Consider the following 18,528-nt stretch of genomic DNA (forward strand, 5'->3'; position numbering starts at 1 on the left):
ATCTTTCATAAGTAAGGAAGATAAAGGTTTAGTAATTTTTGAAAAATCTTTGATAAACGTCGATAAAAAGCGGCGTGGCCTAGAAAACTTCTAACTCTCTTTATGGATGTCGGAGGCGGTAAGTTCTTGATAACTTCCACTTTTGCCTTATCCACCTCTATTCCATGCTGTGATATCTTGTGGCCCAACACTATGCCTTCTTGTACCATAAAATGGCACTTTTCCCAATTCAGTACCAGGTTCGTCTCCTCACATCTCATCAATACCACCTTCAAGTTCTGCAAACATTCATCAAAAGAAGAGCCAAAAATCGAGAAGTCATCCATAAATATCTCAAGAAAAGTTTCTATCATGTCATGAAATATAGCGGTCATGCATCGTTGAACAGTGGCAGGGGCATTACACAATCCAAAAGGCATCCGTCTAAAAGCAAAAGTGCCATAAGGACAAGTGAAAGTGGTTTTCTCTTGGTCCTCAGGCGCAATCATGATTTGGTTATACCCTGAATACCCATCCAAAAAACAATAAAACTCATGACCCGCTAACCTCTCTAACATCTTGTCAATAAAGCGCAGTGGAAAGTGATATTTACGGGTAGCATCATTTAATTTCCTATAGTCAATGCACACACGTCATCCCGTAACTGTCCTAGTGGGTATTAATTCATTTTGTTCATTAGTGATAACACTAATCCCACCTTTTTTGGGCAGACATTGAACAAGACTTACCCTTGAACTATCAGATATAGGATGGATAATACCTGCATCAAGGAGTTTGACAGTTTCTGCTTTTACTACCTCCTGCATCTTCTCTGAGGTTGCACAAGAGGTGAGTACTTGTCTTCCATCAATATCATGTGCATGCAGACTGATGGATTGATCCCCTTGATTTCCGCCACCTTCCATGCAAATGAATTTTTGTGCGCTTTCAAGACTTTCAGTAGTTTGTCTTCCATCACATATGTCAAATAAGAAGAAATAATAACAGTAAGTTTATTATTCTCACCTAGATAGACATATTTCAGATGTGAAGGTAATGGCTTGAGCTTTAGAGCTGGTGGCTCCTCCAGGCTTGACTTCTGAGGGATCAAGTCTCTTCGATCCCCCAATTCCTCTAATCTCATCCTTATTGGCCTCTTCCATGGCTGTTTGGCATTGAGTTATGCTGCTTCCAATTCATCTTCTCTCAATTCCGTAGTGAGAGTGACTTCCATAGGATCTCTAATAGCATCCTGCACATAGTCTGACATAAGAGAATCAAAAGCATCAATTCTAAAACAACTATCAGAATGCAATGTGTGCTTAAGTGCATTAAAAACATCAAAAGTAATCTCTTCCTCGCCCACTCTCAATCTCAACTTCCCTTCTTGAACATTAATCAGATCATTGCCAGTTGCAAGGAACGGTCTCCCAAAAATCAAGGGCATCTCCATGTCTTCTTTCATGTCAAGTACCACGAAATCCGCGGGAAAAATAAATTTGTCTACTTTCACTAGCACATCTCAATCACTCCTCGTGGATACTTGACAGATCTGTCAGCTAGTTGTAAAGACATCCTCGTTGGCTTAGGTTTCCCAATCCAAGTTTCGTAAACACGGACAATGGCATAAGATTAATACTTGCACAAAGATCACACAAAGCTTTATGAAAAACAACATCACCAATCATGCAAGGAATAGAAAAACTCTCTGGATCTTTAAGTTTCGGTGGGATTTTGTTTTGCACCAAAGCGGAGCAATTTTCAATTAGATTTATCGTCACGTGATCCTCCAATTTTCCCTTGTTTGCTAAAATATCCTTATAAAATTTAGCATAGCTAGGCATTTGCATCAAAGCATCGGCAAAAGGAATATTGATATGCAATTTTTTAAATACCTCAAGAAATTTACCGAATTGTACATCAAGTTTTTCTTTTTTTAGTGTTGCAGGGAAAGGATGAGGTATAACAATTTTAGATTGTGCAGTGGGTGCTGGTGTAGAGTTAGAGGACTTACCTTTAGATATCTCAGTTTGTTCATCCGGTACTTGACTTTTTTTCCTTTTCTATAGACTCTAAAATTTTCCCACTCTTCAACTCGATGGCCTTCACTTGCTCTTTTGGATTGGTCTCTGGTTACTTGGCAAGGTGCCCGGCTCTCTACTTCCTATCATCTTTGATAACTGTCCAATCTGATTCTCTAGCCTCTTTATTGATGCATCTTGGTTTTGGAGTCTAGTTTCGGTAGATGAGATGAATTTAGACATCATCTGCTCCAAATTGGACTTTTCTTCTCTAGGAGGGTCAGATCTGTACATAGGTTGTTTCCCATATTGTTGTCCTCCTTGTGGTCGATTCTGACTGTTTTGACCACCCCATGAGAAGTTGGGATGTTGCCTCCATCCAAGATTATATGTTTTTGAGTACAGATCATTCATTCGATGATTTTGGACTCCCACTTGATTCACATGTGCCCCTTCTGGCACATAAAAAGGACCACTGTCTTGACAGTCCTTAACAAAGTGTTCTCCTCCGCATTTTTCACAAAATATCTCTTGCAAATGCATAGCCGTGCCACCCATATTCAAACCATCCAGTTTCATGTTCAATACATCAACTTGTGCAGTAATAGCGGAAAGGTCAGTTACCTGGTGAACTTCTGCACTTCTTCGCTAGTTGTTCCTTTCAGATTGAGGATGATACATGCTAGCAGCCATCTCCTCTAATAACTCGTATCCTTCCTCAGCAGTTTTTCTCAAGAGGTTTCCACAAGCAGCAACATCTATCATAGTACGATTAGGAGTAAGCAAGCCATAGTAAAAGGTCTGAACGACTAACCCAAGTGGCAGTTCGTGATGAGGGCATCTTCTAATAGATCTTTGAAGCGCTCCCATGCCTCGTATAAAGACTCCTGCTTGAATTGAGCAAATGTGGTGATGTCTGCCCGCAACTTCATGGTCTTGGATGGAGGAAAGTATTTAATGAGAAATGCCTTCGTCGTGTCCTCCCATGTGGTGATCGAACCTACAGGCAAACAATTTAACCATGCTTTAGATTTATCAAGTAAGGAGAAAGGAAATAAACGCAATCTAACAGCATCATCAGAAACTCCATTAAATTTAAAAGTATCACAAATTTCAAGAAAATCTGCGATGTGCGTGTTTGAGTCATCTACTGCAGACCCTCCAAACTGGACTGTATTCTGAATCATCTGAATTATAGCTGGCTTGATTTCAAAGTGATTTGCCCGCACAATAGGCCTCACAATGCTGGGGAATGCACCATCCAAAGAAGGCTGGGCATACTCTAGCATGGGTATGCGGCGTGGCATCTCAACATGTCTATCATCATGGTGTTCCTCCTCATGCTCGTGCTCGTGCCTATCCATCAGTTCCTTCAGTCTTTGCTGATGTCTTCTCCTGCGGAAAGTTCTTTCAATTTCAAGGTCAAACAGCTCAAGCTCCACGTCAAGTGACTTTGGCATGCACTGGACAAGATATCTGTAATAGAATATGGAGTGTTAACTTTTTAAAAATGAAACAATGCTAAAGAAAATAAATAAAAATAGAATTTTGAATTAACAGTCCTCGGCAACAGCGCCAAAAACTTGAACGAGCAAACTTGCACTGTGGAATTCTTAATAAATCGTAAGTACATGATGTCAAGTAATAGTATAATGTACGTGAGTACGAGTATCATTCCACTGAATACCGTCTTTGACAATTATTATTTCTAGTTATCAAATCTTTAGCAACGAAAATTTGATTGATTGATTATTACTATTATGCTCAAATAAACATGCAAATAAAAAGATTCAGGGATTAAATAATGAGATATAATATTTTGAATAGTTGATTAAAATTCAATGAGAAATGAATTTGTTGGGGATTTCAGTTCACCAAACCCTCCTTAATTTATCAATTCGTTTGATAGTGATTTACGCTTCCGACAGGATTTCCTATTCAATTGAACACACTTCCTCGAGCTATACCAAACTATTTCTACTCAGTGAAGTAACTAAATGTCTTTAATTATTTATCAAGAGTGAATCGCTTATCGATATATGAAATCCCCTAGTTTTCGTCCAAATGAACTATGACTATCGGCGCGTGTCCAATTTCATATATATATATATATATATATATATATATATATATATATATATATATATATATATATGTATGTAAATTGTAGATCCACGGACTATGCTACTCGTTCCTATCACAAGATATTCTCTCGAACTCATTCGTAATATAAAGACGTTGTTAAAGTTATCTATGATCTAACAACACAATGAAAAACAGTAACACAATTAAGAATAAACCAACAATTGAAATATGAATTAAGTAAATCAGAGTTCGGGGTAGGATCCCCTTAAATCCCAATAAATATTTAGTTTAGCTACTCAAATTTATAATAAAAATAAGCACAAAAATGTTTAAAGGATAAAAACTAAATTAGAAATACTAGATTTAACGAAAAACGCAAAGACGATGCCCGGAAATCTTCGAATCTTAAATCCAAGCGCGAAATCCTCTCCAAGACTTGTGGTGGCTGCTGAATAATGATGAATAATGTCTGATTTTTGTCCTCAACTCACTTCCATATCCTCCCCATTCAGAATCAAGGGAAGAAATCATCCAAAAATCTTTCCTAAATTTCAAACGCGCCCGGGCGGACATAAGTTTCCGCTCGGGTCGATGGCTTGAACAGATTTGTTTTTAAATTTTTCTTTGACGCATCTAGGCGGACATAAGTTTCCACCCGAGCGGATGAATCTCGCAAAAAATCCTTCTCTCATGCCTTGGAGGCGCCCGGGCGGACATGAATGTGCGCCCGAGCGGATGGCTTTCGAATTTTTCCTTTAATTTTCGGTTTATTCACGACTCACCTGCATTTTCACCAACTAAACGCATGAGCAACATGAAAACATAAATTATGCTAAAATAACACAAAATACATGCAATATATATGATAAATGCAACACGACGGGACATAACACGATATGAAAAACAAGTAAAATCCACCTATATCAGCTGCCAGCCTGAACCAACGCCGACCCCCTGCATGCCAACGAAGCCGCCTGCGCGAACATGGGGAGAGCCCTACCCCTACGGGGTTCTCCCTCGGTTGCTGTTCCAGGGTCCTAGCCATGCTAAGACTCTTCCTAAGCCCAATCCAGGACCAGCACGAACCCTAGTTGCACCACAAGCCCAGCTACAAGCCGTGGCCATCAAGGAGGCCATGCTCGAACCCTATTCATGCAAATTCGATAATTTTTCGTGCAACTTTCCCTAGATCCTGTCCAGCCTCTAACCATGTCTTTGGTGGCCCTTAAACCAACTGGAAATCGTCCCTTAGGATGCTCCTACCATGGCAGCCCCTTTATGCATTAATCTTTCAAGTTTTGAAGCATAAACATACATGTAGTTGGCACACACAAGCATAGAAACAAAAATATTATTAAGGAAATCATGTTTTTCATGCAAACGATAATCAAACATGTAATAGGATGTGATAGATAAGACAAAGGAGATTTATGACGTGTCTTTGCATATTTTACGCACGACAAATAAGTTGAGATGCGAAGAACGACAACGAGCGGAGGACCCTTGCTGATTTTCTATCAAGAAACGTGACTTTTCTCTTTAAAAGCTTCGTGTGTGCGTGAGTGGTGGCTGCTAGGAAGAGTTTTAGTGCATGTAGGTGTGTGGGGCATGAGTTGTAAGGGTTTTTGGGTGAGGGTTTGGCCTATTTATTTGTTTTAAAACTCCTAGTGCAAATCTTGGCCCATTAACATGGTACAATAGGCCCAATAATCTCATTAGTGCATAGTTAAAATATTTCGTTAAGGAAAGTTCGTGAAAATATTATCCGAGAACGAAAAATTCATATTTTAGTTGAAATCGAATATCATTAAAAATTACGACTCGATGTATAAAATCACATCAAACTCCTTATTCTTAAAAATATCATAAAGAATCAACCTTATTTTAAATAATTAAAAACTATTATTTTTTAAAAATATTTTCCCTTTTTTCAGCTATCGGTCTCCGTTCCTCGATCACATCTCGAATAACCTTTTTAAAATACAGTTTACATGCATTCATATGGAAAGTACATTGTATACATGCAACCATTCACATCATATTCAATTAAGCAATTAAAATCATTTAATTTGCTATTTTCCATTTTACTTAAATTTGTATGCAGTTGAATTAAGTCATCTTATTTTTGTTGGACCTTAAAATTCCTCCATCCCTTAAATAAAATTTTGTCCTCGAAATTAGAACTTACCGAATGACTCTGGTATAAAAAGTCTATGTTTAAACCATGGTCCACGGGGTTCAATATTTTAGGATAGGGTTCGGTCGAGGCTTGGAAAAAGAAAGGGTTTCAAACCATTGTCTACGGGGGACGGTTCATGGTCCACGAGGGTATTTTAGGTATTAAAAGTCTATGTTTTAAATTTGAAAAAAAATATTAAAATTTGAATTAATCCGAGAATAAATCTCTTCATGAATTAGTAATTAAAGAATTAAATTGAAATCCTCGAATTTACGTCAAATAAAAATCTTAAAAATTTAATTCAAGATTAAATAATTATTTGGGAGGGCCTAGCATGAATAAAAGTAAGAAAAAGTCAAAATCGAGAATTTTACGTCCAGGGCAAAACAATTATTTTACACCTGGGCAGTATGAAAAGGCTTGGTAGCGTCCGAAGGGTCATAACGCATTATAAATTATATAAAATGATTATTTAATGAAAATATGTTGTTTTATGATTCATGGTAAAGTTGTGCAATTTTTATTGTTAAAATGTTATTTTTGGAAAGCCATGATATTTTATGATAAAAAAGAAAAATGTTTTGAGAGATGTGAATTGAATGTGACAAAAGAATAGAGAATATGTGGGGAATCCGTTTTAAGAAGGAACAATGAACTTGCAATTTTATGGGAATGTCGTGAGGGAAAAGGCCCAGAGGGAGCATGTTTACGGTACAAGGTCCTAGAGGGCGCCCGACGATCGTATTTTCATGGTGGTGCCTGGTGCCCGTCCCCATGCACAATGGTGAGCTAAGACTCATCAGTCAACAAGAGGATAAAAGGCAAGTCACTTTCAAGGATCAAACTTCACCCAAAATGATAAATGATGCAAATCTTTACGATTTTATGATTTTACGATATATGATTTATTTATACTTAAATTATTTTAAATAAAAGTATGATTTTAATGCATATGCTTGTATATGTATTATTTACTAATGTTTAGAACGTGTTGATTCATTAGACTCACTAGGTTTGAATGCTGGAGGTGATAATGATATTGAGGGAGGCGCTGACGCTCGAGTGGATCGAGTACGCCAGTAGATTCTCGAGTGACATTTATTTCCGCACTAGATTGATAGGCAAAGTTTAAAAGATTTTGTTAAGGATTTTATTTGCAATTTTATGCTTTATTTTGAAGTTAATTTTGATCATGGTAAAGGTAGAATTCGAATTTTGGTAATTGACGATTTTGGAAATTTTATGCATTTGAGATTTAAATTATTTTGATTAATGGAAATGTTAAGTTTTTTATAAATGGTGATTTTCCAATTATTAGACAAAGATGTTAGTAGAATTTCAAAGTTAAAAAGTGATGGTCGTTTCAAAGTGGGAGCACATCACAATGAATTTTGTACTCGGGCTTCCTAAGAGATAGAAATACTACAATTCGAATTGTGGGGATCCGGACGCTAATCACGTTCTAAATCATAATGATGACTAATTAATCAATTAGTATAACAGGGTCTAAATTTTTTTTTTTAAATGCAAAGCGGAAACGTAATGTAATTAAATTCAAATTACATATTAAACAGAACATCCAATTATTGTATGATCTACAATAATCCAACTAGGTTCAACTACAAGTCAGTGCTGAATCCTAAGTTGCTTCAAAGCCCGGATCTCCACGCTATCTAGTCCAGCCTCGTACTCTTCTTGACTCTGATCCTAGCCACCTGTTGCCATGCACACATACAAACAAGACAACAGCTGGATAACTCCGGTGAGATATAAATATCCCAGTATAAATCATGTATACATGTCATCATATAAACAATATAAAAGCCTAAGACAGCAAATCATATCCTATATCAAAATCATGATATGAATTAATAACAAGAATAAGTCATATTCTAAACATGTATCCTGATCCGGAACATAATTCAATATCAAGAATAAATCATATTCTAAGCATGTACCAATATCAGAACATAATTCAACATCCATCAATATCAATCGATATAACTGTCACTCAAACTCGTGACTCTACGTTTTAGACTAGATTCAATCCTAGCCTAGGGATCCCAGTTTCCAAATGTGGTGTTCCTATATCGAATTCCGTCATAGAAGGAACTCTGATCCTATTACTCGATATAACCAAATATGGTGTTCCTATATCGAATTCCGATATAACCAATTATGGTGCTCCTATATCGATTTCCGTAATAGAGAGATTCCAATTCTATTTACTCGATATAACCAAACATCCGGTGTCTGACCTATCCGTCATGGACTGTATCTCTATCGCTAATATCATTATCTTGAGACATCGTGCAATGTTCCCGTGGTGATTCCACCACGATCAGGAACTTCTATCACAAGATTACTCATCTAACACCTGTCATCTATAATTCAAGAGAACAAGTATATCAATCAACTCAATGCAAATATCAATGCAATAAGTAAAGTATGTGATTTAGGGAAACTCGAGTCAAATCTCACTCGAGTTGTGCGATCCCAACTCAACATTAATTTATACCTTTATCTTCTCGCTCAGAAGAAGAAGAAGAAGTCCCGACTCTATCTCGGTCCATTCCCAATCTGGTAATAACAATACTGAACAGATATAATATCAATATACAACTCAATTCAATACCTGTTCTGATCAATATTCAAATCGAAATATACGCTGATTGATATCAAATCAAGGTACCATCTAATACATATCGACGATGTCACGATATAATCGAAATCACTACTGAATCTGATCAATATCAATTAACTGATGTTTCGACGGTATAACAATACAGTCTCGATAACCCCGTCAATCCGAACATCACAGATATAATACCAGAATTCATAATCAATATCGATACCAGGTCACAATCTCAATAACAATACATATCTGATATGAATTCTCAGTCAAATCGATTCCAAAAATCATAACAATTACATAAGCAGTCCGTTTCTCAATCTGACTTCGATTCTATGATGTCTAACATGATCAGAACATCATATACGAATCCTATTCAATTCTGACAATATCATAATTTCAGAACACGTCTAAACGTAATAAAACTTACGTCCAGTTGTAGCCTGCGTTGATAGGAACACTGATACCGTATTCGGATTCAAAATCAGACGGGCGGATTGAAGTAAAAAGGCGTAAGAATCTAGAGCTTCCCTCGGTTTTCTTCTTACAATTTCTGAATAACGTTATATATATATATATATATATATATATATATATATATATATATACATCTCACGCCTGCATACAAACGTGGCTTCTTTACGTTTTGCATGACTCGCGCTCGAGCGGTGGTAAACTACCGCTCGAGCGCGGCATCCTCTGTCCAAGCACTCGGCGTGTTGCATCTTGGCGCTCGGGCGGTCAAAAACTACCGCCCGGGCGCCGCATCTTCTGCCCGAACATTTTTCCTGTTGAACATTGGAGCTCGGGCGGTCAAAAATCACCGCTCGGGCGCCACACTCTCTGCCCAACTTCCTCGAATTTCACATGTAGTCTTATTTTCGTGTCCCGAATAATCCTTTCATAATCATATCAAATCATATATCAATAATTATAGATTACTAGGATTAAATTTTCGGGACATTACATAAATGGTGATAGGTTGATGAAGTCTGCATGTACAATTAGGGATGTAAACGAACCAAACCGTTTATGAGCTATTCGAAGCTCGATTCGATAAAAGCTCGTTTGAACTCGTGTAATGAGGCTCGTTAAGATTAACAAACCAAACTCAAGCTTTTCAGTATTCGGCTCATTAGCTCGTGAACATGTTTGTTGGTAAGTCCATGAGTAATCTTTTCGATGAAAAAAATAATAGTTTTGATATTTGATTTATTGATTTTGCATATTATTTATGAAATATATAAAAAAATCTATTAAATTTATTTATTATAATAAATTTACAAATTTTAATAAGAATAATATATTTTTCTTTAAATATATAATTTACTTTTTAATTAATTTAATGAAAATTTAAATGTATAATTCATATTTATTAAGCTTGTTTAGGCTCGATAAAGACTTGAATAAGCTCGTGAGCCATGCATATATTCGCTAAATAAAGCTCGAGCTCGGCTCGATTATAAACGAACCAAGCTCAAACATTCAAGAGTTCGGCTCGGTTCGACTCGATTACATCCCTACGTACAATATGAATCATTATTTCAAGGAATACACCAAGGGAATTGTTTTACTTCATAGGATTCCAGTATCCATTTGTTTTCGTATTGTGACCCAAAGTTTACGGCGTTTTTGGCAAATTTTATGCAATGCTTTGGGAACGAGACTATCATTTAGCATAGCTTTGCATTCACAGAGTGAAGATCAATCTGAACGAGTGATACTGATTTTTGAAGACATGCTAATGGCTTGCGTAATTGACATTCCAGGTAACTGGGATACAAAACTTCCTCTTTACAAGTTTACATACAATAAATATTATCAGGCAACAATTGACATGAAACCTTATGAAGTCCTTTATGGATGAAGTTGTAGGTCACCATTGAATTGGGATGAGGTAGGAGAAAGAAAAACGTTAGGACCATAATTGGTGCAACAAACAACATACCTTGTGACACAGATATGTAAACGAATGAAAACGACACAAAGTAAATTATTCAGACTAGCAGCCGACGTATATGCGTTGCGTCTATAATAAATAAATTTAATATTACAATCTTTACTAGAATGATAAATTGCTTAAAACTATTTGTTATCATAAATACAACATAAAAAATATCTAGATTAAAAAATAAATCAATTCAAAGTAATGTGTCCGATATATTTTTGAAAAAATAGAATCAAAGCTCAAAGTTGGTCAAAAACAACATTTGGAAAAATATGTAAATCATATTTCTTGAAAGAAGAAAAAAAAAAGAACAGAGTTTTTCAGTATTTTAAACAAATGGAAAAAAGACAAAAAGCTTATCACTTCTTCCATCGTATCCATCGTATTAATGAACAAATGGACTTACATCTTTGCGATACTTGCTTTATTGGTGTGGCGCAAAATTTATATTTTTAAGATTTTATCATTATCATTGTCATTGTCCTCAAAGCCAAGTGGCACAGAAACCGACAGCTTCACAGGTTGTTTTTTTAGCTAATTACCTACGCTGCAGCTCCTTCTTTTTCCAGCTAATTTGTTACTTTTCTTGTTGAATCTCCATCCTGAAATGTACCATATTGTCATCACTAATAAATCAATATTTTAAAATTTCATCCAATCCAACAAAACGAATCAAATTTTACAAATTCTTATACAACAATTGTGTCAAAAATTCTAATAAAAGACTTATTCCCAATGATGTCTGATACCAGAGCCTTATGTTAATAATTACCTTTAAACATAAATATATATATATATATATATATTGCAACTATATGAAGACATAATTATTGGAAATATATAGTAATAAAAAAAATGGGAAAATTTTTGGGTCACTGCAATAAGGAAAACACACTATATATATATGATGGTCAACTTCATCGTGGCACTGGTTGTTTCTCTTATTTATCTGTTTTTTCATGTATTGGCAATTGAATACACCAAAGCGAAAACTCCACGGACATAGAGCATTTCTATAGAAAGGCAACGGATAAACTTATCTATCAAACTCAAATCTGACCCAACAAAAAAGTGGTTGATTCATGGATTACAGCAAAATTATAAATAATTCAAGAAGATAAAGTAATTCTCAAAATAACTTACTTACTTTGAGAAAAATACACCAAATAATATGTAAGAAATCAATATGTCATTTGCTACTGGGAAAATAAATCAAGATGTCAACTTACAATCTTCGTTGTTGCGTTAAACTAAATGAAAACTGAAATAAGCAAACCATAATTCTTTTAGGATAATTTAAAGGAGAAAACATAAAATGCAAAAACAAGGGAGAAAAATTGCAAATTGATGTTATGCGTAAAATTAAGTAATTAAATCAAAGCTAGCTCAATATGACAAATACCTCATTAATGAGACTGTGAAGCAACTTCAACATGCATCCCTCTTAAATTCCATGAACATCGATTGATTAAAGCATAAAATATAATTTTTTTGAAATATTACATTATATATTCGAAATTTATGTGCTTGTTTAATTTACTCTCCCTTGACTCATATTGTTTGCAAAACTGAGCATAGTATTTCATAGAATTAAAATACAATTCAATATATTGTGTTTTAAGTGGTGGTGTGATCCCATTCTGGAGTAAGCAAACTCAAAAATATGATAATGGAAAGTCCAATATCGATCAGAACTTTCTCATAGAATTAAAATACATTAATCAGTTTGAGACCAACCAAACAAATCTCAAATTGTTAAAAAAATTCTTGACTAACTAATTGAACAATAAGGAATCAGGGAATACTACTGTAGATAAAGTATAATGTGCAAAAATTGCATATTTTAAAAACATGTCACAAATATGATAATAGGCCTATATTTTGTTTTAAAAAAAGGCCAATAGAATAGTATTGAAAATATATATAATAAAAAAAATTAATTATGAAATCCAAACATAAAGTCGAATGTATTTTGATAGGAGAACTCCAGAAGATATTAACATTATACAAAAATAACTATGTTAAGCCTTCAATGTACCAAACTTAACTCCTTCGCAACTTCAATGTAACGCCAGAAAAACCAACCTACGTAAATCACATGCATGTAAATTATTTGAATTTCTTAATTATTTTATTTAATTAATTCTTATTTGATGCATATTATGTGATTAAAGGTATTATGGCATGATAAAATGATTTGAAAAAAATATTTTATTCCTTTATTATTTTGCTAAATCGATATTATCATTTTAAGAATTTTACCTTTCTAGATTATAATATTTTGTTTGATTTATTTCTATATGATAATATCTTGGTTGATTCATCTCTAGATATTATAGGATTTTTTTTAATATGATTTTTATCTCTTTGATATTTTATCCTAGTTTAATAGAATTTTATTCCTAATAAACTCTTGTTTTTTCGTTTTTCCTATAACTCTTTTATGGAATAGTTTTTAGGTCAAACAATGGTTATATATATGAAGAACTTTAGGGCGCAGGCAGAGGTCTAGAGGAGAGAGTTGGACTAGGGAGCTTTTCACAGAGAAGAAATTATAAAAATCCAACATATATTTGCTCTGCAGTTTTTATGTGATAGGGTGATCACTTCATTGTATAGCTGCTGAAGTTTTGTGTGATCGCGTGGTCACTTTGTTGTGGAGAGGATCAGCTCGAGGTTTTCGGAGGACACGTAGAAGTCGACAAAAGAGTTCTTTCATAAAAGAATATAGGTGAGCCAAGCCTTTTTATGAGAAGTTTTCGTGTGATCGATTGATCACTTTGCAGCTCAGGAGAGCTGATGGAGTTTTTCTCTGAACCTACACGTAGTTCAGAGTTGAAGATTTTTATGTTAAAGAAATTGTGTGATTGAGTCACAGATTTACCGTGTTGCTGTTTGGTGTTGCTAACACTCAAGAACAACACTGACGCAGAGTGTTGATCGAAGAGTGGTTTCGTTTGGTTTTAAGCAATACACTTTTTTATTTATGCATCTAGTATTTGGTTTGAAATTTTTATGCATTTTAATTCATTTGAGAGTCAAGAAATTTAGTTTTGTTAATCTCACTAGTATTGTTTTGTGTAAACGATTTACATATTTTTCTAGTGAATTTTTTTGCTATGAGGCATCACACAAGTATTCGTATTTATGCATAATTTAAAATTGGTGTTTATTTGTTAAAGTTATATATGTGTATTAATAATTAATTTCCGCTGCATGTTGTGTGCTGATGTTGAAAACCCCATAGCACAACACTAACTTCTGATACACATATAATATTTATTTCATGTACGTTTATGAGCAACATTCCTATCAAGTGGTATCAGAGCCAACGCTTGATACACTAAGTGATTAATTATGGTTTATTATTGTTTTTATAAGAAATTTAACAGAATTTCAATGGACGTAATGTCTACAAAAACTGTTGTTTTGAAGGAAAAATGATGGCTGCAAGTCAACCCGCACGGTGTTGCCTCAGGTGTTGCAACACCGGGCCGCAACACCACTTCAAAATCATTGTGTCTCAATGCTAAGTCTCACAGTGACTCAAGTAATCATGAAATCCAGGTTACTGATTCTGATGAACTCGCCTTTGAATGTGTGCATTCTATGTATGAAGAGTTATATGAAGCTTGGATCAAAAGAAATGAAATAAATTTTGTGCTCTCAAAAGAAAATATTGAGTTAAAAGAGTAGCTTGTCTCGACTGGAAGTCTTGTTGAGTAGGAAGGCCCTCGAACTGTACAAAGTCAATGATGATCTTGAGAAGGCCTCAAAGACTCTTGCTAAATTCAACTCAAGTTCATCAAAACTTGATTCAATGCTAACCATGGGGAAGGACAACATAACCGGTCTTGGATATGTTGAAAGCGCATATGAACATGGTGAATCTTCCAACTCTGGATTAAAATCAACTATGCTTGTAAAGGCAAGTGAAGACTGCTTTGTCCCCTTAATAGTGAAACCTCCCATGAAAACTCTGCCAATCTCAAAGCAAGTCTCAGAACAAATGCTGAAACAAAATAGAGCTTCCTCCTCTCATTTGAAAGTTGACCCTGCCAGTGAAGATTTCACAAACCAAGAAGTCAGTGTCAACTTCTAAATCAAATCAAAGAAAACGACATTTTATCTGCCACTACTGCCATAAACCTGGGCACATCAAATCCTTATGCTAAAAACTAATAAATGACTATCTGAACCGGCAATCAAATCAAATGTTGCACAGGTGTTGCACAACACCATAAACAAAGTTTCATCCATGAGGAAAATATGGGTACCCAAAACTGTTATTCAATGCAATGTCATTTATACTTCTTTAAAAACTAACAGCGCAGGTACGTGGTACTTTGATAGTCGGTGCTCACGCCACATGACCGGATCTAAAGAACACCTCACAGATTATGTTGAAGTAAAAAGTGGGCTTGTAACCTATGGTGGTGGTGTCAAAGGAAGAATTGTAAGAAAAGGAACCCTGAATGTGGATTGGCTCCCTGAGCTTCATAATGATATGGGCTTGGCTTGGAGTTAGGGCTTTGTTTTCTTTCTTTCCTTTGGTGCAACAAATTTCAGCAGCTTGCAGGGGGTTTTCGAGGATCTTGTATGGTCTAGGACATGGTGGTTTTAGGCATGGTTAAGTGTCAGTAGGTCATAATTTGAGTTATGGAAATATTTCTATTAAAAAAAGTGTCAGTAGGTCATAATTTAAGTTTGGGAAAGTTTCAGGTTGATTTGGGTGAAAACCGAGACTCCAGTCCAAGTTTTAAAACGAATTATAAAATTTAATGCATGAGCTCGAGTTTACATCTAATAAATGATTGTAAGTATGTTTCGAGGAGTTTTAAATAGTTTGAATGGATTCGGGTCGAAATTTTAAGGTTCAGTGGTAAAATTGTCAAATTAGGGTTTCGGGGGAAAATGGTCATTTTGCACCCGAGCTGAGTTAGCAGTCCTGTTAGTGCCCTGACAACTGAAAATACATGTTCAAAATGTTTTATTTTATATGAATATGGAATTTTTATGAAAATGCTGAAAATACGTTGCATGCTTGTTTTCAAGAAAATTTATGTATATGCTTGAAATTTAATTAAGTGATGAATATGATGACATGTATGAAAGTGATGACTTGGTTGTGACTAATACGAACATGAAACATGTAATGCCAATGCTCAGTTGACGGGTAAGATTGTCGTCGATGTCCCCGTCGCCTGGTACCATGGTTATACGTAGATGGATCCATCGAACAGCAGCTGATACGACAGTCACTACTAATGATCTGAATTCAATAAAAGAAAAACAAATACTTTAATGATGACATGACTATATATATATATATATATATATATATATATATATATATATATATATATATATATATATATATACAGTTTTGATATCCTGCACACCTACCGTGCATACCTCTGCGAGCACCGATGAGGTGTCACTCACCCATTGGATGTGATGGAATATAGAAAAATTGTGCATCCAATGGGTGAGTGACACCTCATCAGTGCTCACAGAGGTGTGCACGGTGGGTGTGCAGGATAACAAAACTATATATATATATATATATATATATATATATATATATATATATATATATATATGTACCTTTTATTATGGTTCAGGTGTGTTGAGTCTTTAGACTCACTAAGTGTGATTGATGCAGGTGAACGGTTTGTTGATGAGGAGACTTGAGGTGCTAAGGACTGAGTGAACTGGGCTGGTGGCGCGCTGGAAGCCCGAGGACCCTGTGTTTTTCCGCATTTCATGATTTTAAGAGGACATGTTTAAATAATTTAAAAAGGTTGAGGATTTTACTGTGTTGAGGGTTTTGGCAAATTTTATTATTCTTGATATTTTACGTTTAACAGTAACGTTTCAGTCGATTACACTTTTGGATTTTTAACCGCAGTGATTTATGTAAACCGTATCATGCTTGACTAAGTTTTTATTTTTGATTCAAGGGATAATTTCGTTTCTTCAATTTTATCACCATGAGGGTTTGACGCTTTAATTAATATTTTTGTTTATTCAAGTATTTGTTGGTTTATGATTTATTTATATTGAAGTTGTATGTTGATTAATCTAACAAATTTTTTCGATATGTAATTCTCTAGTGTTATCCATGGATTCAATTATCCGTAATTGTCCTAAACGATTAATATGTGAGTAGCGATAGATTATGTGTGTTGTGTTGTGTTGTGTTATCATAACATACTTAATCTAAATAAATAAACTAAACTGGATCTATCGATTGCAGTTATACCAGTTGTTAGATTTTATGATTAACTGTTTTAACATAACGAAATGTTATCTTTAATTAATAGAGAACACTATCGTGCCTATTTAATTATTGATAAGTTTTGACTTGATACTGAGTTTAGTTAGTAAAATTATAAAAATACAAGGATTTTAACGGCTATCCATATAATTCTAATGTTAATTGTTTAGAAGCATGAATAAACGAAATGTTAATTGATGACCAATGATACAATTGAATAATAGAATCCCCTTTGAATCAGAATTTTCTCATATTGAATTCTACATTTAATTCCATTCACCTTGATTGATTAATTTCTCGTTTTAAATTCATTATTTTTCATTGCTTGCTAATATTAGTTTTTAGTGTTTTCTTTAGTCCTTATCCAAAAAAAAAAAACCTCATTTATCATCAAACGTTCTCTATGTATTCGACCTTATTCACCATTACATTCAATTTATTTAGAGAGTAAGAATCTACGTTTAGTGGCTTAACAACAAAACTAAATGTAGTGGGCGATGTTGTTGATGAATATTCGAGAACAAGTGCATCGACAGCATTGCAATGTTTGAAAATATTTTGCAAGGCATTGTCTGCTTCTAAGTAGCATTTGAGGCAACTAACACGTGAGGATGTGTAAGCTATAATTTTTTAATAATGTGTATTTTAAAAAATTTTAATTATATGCAATTTTATTTTGTGTTTAGATATCCATATATTTAATGAAACAAAAATTTAATAGTTCAAAATAAAAATTAATATTTCAACATCATTTCTGCAAAATCATCATAACCTCGTGTAACTATGAGATGGAGTTACCATCCCTGACATAAACATGTAATGAACATTCCCTAATAGTCAATAAATAAATTTATACTTTAGACACACATTGTGTATACCTATAAGAAAGAAAAGCTCTTTAAAGCCTCACATTTTATTTCGAAAACACTATCATCAAATCACTAGATTTCCATGAAACCAACAACAATAATATTATGAACATAAACTAAAACTAATCATGTTTTTAAAAAAATCAAGGACATAAGAACCATTCAAATAATTTTTTCAAATTGAATAAAATATTTCATTTTATATAAATAAATGAATATTTAGACAAGGCATGCTCCAAGCATAAAGTAAACGAAAAGTCAAGAAAATCCTTGCTTCATAGGCTGCCTTCGGTGACGTAGCTGCCAAATAGATAAACTAGAGTACACCACACCATTCAGACCATAAACCAAACCAAAAACTAAACAATATTAAACCATTCAAAGACTTTTTCTTTTACTGTTTCTCTCTCACACACATATGTGATGTAATATAATACGATTAATTATATATATATTTTATATTTTAATTAATTCTCAAACCTCATAGTTTTGATACTCTACACACCTATAGTACACATTTTGGTGAACACCGATG

General features: G+C 34.4%; 1 non-coding gene across 1 annotated transcript; it reads left to right on the forward strand.

The window, feature by feature from the left end:
• The first annotated feature begins 2,823 nt into the window (after window positions 1-2,823).
• Window positions 2,824-2,928, forward strand: LOC140815080 (small nucleolar RNA R71). The gene has a single exon (XR_012114254.1). It is a non-coding gene; the product is annotated as a small nucleolar RNA R71 (small nucleolar RNA).
• The last annotated feature ends 15,600 nt before the right edge of the window (window positions 2,929-18,528 follow it).

This window comes from Primulina eburnea, chromosome 1 (assembly GCF_022965805.1).
Source record: "Primulina eburnea isolate SZY01 chromosome 1, ASM2296580v1, whole genome shotgun sequence".
Classification (NCBI taxonomy): domain Eukaryota; kingdom Viridiplantae; phylum Streptophyta; class Magnoliopsida; order Lamiales; family Gesneriaceae; genus Primulina; species Primulina eburnea.